This window comes from Montipora capricornis, chromosome 4, assembly GCF_036669925.1.
Source record: "Montipora capricornis isolate CH-2021 chromosome 4, ASM3666992v2, whole genome shotgun sequence".
Taxonomy (NCBI): Eukaryota; Metazoa; Cnidaria; class Anthozoa; order Scleractinia; family Acroporidae; genus Montipora; species Montipora capricornis.
Window position 1 is genome coordinate 16,839,277 of NC_090886.1, and position 2,500 is coordinate 16,841,776.

General features: G+C 37.3%; 1 long non-coding RNA gene across 1 annotated transcript in view; it reads right to left on the reverse strand.

The window, feature by feature from the left end:
• Positions 1 to 260: 260 nt before the first annotated feature.
• The window catches only part of LOC138045689 (uncharacterized), a 10,142-nt gene continuing 7,902 nt past the window's right edge, over positions 261 to 2,500 (reverse strand). The window contains exon 3 of the long non-coding RNA XR_011131651.1: positions 261 to 1,520. This is a non-coding gene — a long non-coding RNA (uncharacterized lncRNA). The remainder of the gene's footprint in view (positions 1,521 to 2,500) is intronic.

Consider the following 2,500-nt stretch of genomic DNA (forward strand, 5'->3'; position numbering starts at 1 on the left):
TCGCGGCTGGAGCTATGAAATGGAGGGGCCAGGAAAAAGGTAAGAGAAATCTGGGTAGCACAACAGGCAACCCAAACACATAATTCGAATGCTCAGTCAATGTAACAATTTGCAGGGTCTATATGGGAAACATGAAAATGCAGAATAAAATTGAATAACCCTAGTTTACTTGCTGTACCCAGTCTAGCTCTTCCATAAAATTATGTTGCATGTTCAATCAACTGACTGTATTAAACTCATTTTTATACACTTGAATGATTAAGCTTATCTTTTTTATTGGTGTAAAAGACCCTTCCGACAACGACTTTCCTTACTATACATTGACCAAAAGCTATTAACCCTTTGACGTCCAAACCGGCCTAAACCAGCCAGACTTAGTATTTTACTCTGTCTAACGCCAGACGATTTTACTCATCAATGGGGAACCCCTGGGAGTCAATGGGTTAACCCATAAAACAATATATTCTGCTTTGAGAATCTCTTGTAGCAGTATATAATAACCTCACTTCCTTTTCACATTGAAACTATTTGAGTGCTTTTCTTAAGGTTTTATCTCCCAACTCATTGACAACTGCACATATTGTCATGTCAATGTACAATCAGTCATTCAGTGTTTATATTCTTTTCTGATTGCTAGCAGGGAACCACAGCATGAATAAGTCCCACATTTTCACAATTGACTTGTTTTTGTACCAATACATTCATACACACATACAACCTTTATTTAAACATGATGAAAATTTCAAAGCTGCAAGCTTGTGAGTTTGTGCACAACTAGCGGAAAACTTCACGTAATAATGACAAAGTACATTGTTGAGGATGTTATCCCAAGGCAATCTGCTTCTTGTGCTTTCCAAGCCATGAAATGAACTTTTTCATGTCTTGCGCTGCCATGTGACGTGATGTGATGCTCATGAAATCTGTTGGGTGTACCATAATTCAAAAGAGGAGCAATTTGTGTCTCATCATCGTACTTCTTGTAGAATGAGCTCGGGATAAGGGATGAATGTATTGTTTATCAAACTGATGTTTAATCTTGATGAAGACTAAATTAGGAGCCTTAATCCAAGAGCAAGGGTGATCCTGATGAAGAAACTTGCACAATCAAAGCTGGTCAACCCAGCACTTGCCCCATGAAGTCCTGAATGGGCAGTCAGATCTTAAGTGGTAATTCCTACTCCCAGCACAGTAGCAACTCCAGCTTTGTCAGGCCTCCAACAACGTAATCCCTTTGCACAGAGCTAGTGCAACAACATTGACCCTTCCCACCCACCACCATAACCCATCCACTGGTCTATTCCTCCAACACTGATAGCTCCCTTCCTCTCAGAACCGTCCATCATCTACTAGTTGAAGTCCTCCAACAGGCCACACCGTCTCAGACTCATGGACCAACGCTAGCATGCTAATGCCACACCTTGACGTCCTCCATCAACCAGCTATACCTTACCTTCATCAATCCCTACTCCATCCCTGATACCAAGGTTCCCATTTAACCTCTAGGACTTCCAAAAAGAAATCTACAAATTGTAAAAGAACAGTGCCCATATATAAACTAATTCACCGGTTTATTACTTTTAATAGGGTTTTTTGCTCTTTAGATGGACAGCATACAGTATTTTCTATAGTGGTATGTGAAAAAAGTCTTGTATATCAAAGTTTCAGTTTATGCTGTTTTCAGAGACTGAATTTTTCTGTTCATGCAGTTTTCAAGTAATATAGCATACAGGAGAAAAATTATCGATGAGCTCTTTTGACCTTGCACATTAATCAGAACAAAAGCTTCAACATTGACTGTTTCTGTTTTCCAAGGTCATAGTTTTTAGGAGTATACATGAAAAGAATTGTTGATTTTTTATGTGGAAAGCATTGTCAAAAATTTGTTTAAATTTTTTGGAAGTGATATTAGAAGTTATAGATTAATTAGAAAGGTATTTGCTTGTTTCAGTACTGTAACAACAAAATTGCTATTTTTGCATTAGGTTCCTTAATTTTCCGTGGCAACATTTCAGACAAGACATTAAGAATCTTTCACAAAGTTTATACTTGATATTTAAAATGTTAGCGTTATGATGTTTTGTACATTAAGTGACTGATAAGAGCAAGCTTTTTTGCCAAATAAAGAAGATTGTGCACACAGTGCATTTATCGCTTTACTGTCTCTCAAAGTGCACATATTCAGCGTGGAGGGAAATGACATAATTGGGTTAATCATGTCCCCATTAAAGATCTTTAATGTTCCTGTTGTTTTACTGTAAGTAAACATTTGTGCTGATAATAATTGAAAAAACTTACATTTCTTTGTTTACGCAAAAATTCTGCAGGTGCCACTTTTTCGAAAAACAAACCTAATTGCATCCAAAAAATGCATGGTTACCCCCTATCTTCATTTCACATTCCAATAACCCAAAGTAAGATCTACTTTTCTGCATAGTCATATCCCAAGATAAACATTTCTTCTTATTCGGTGGCACCTTAAGCATAAAATGAGCATTAAGCT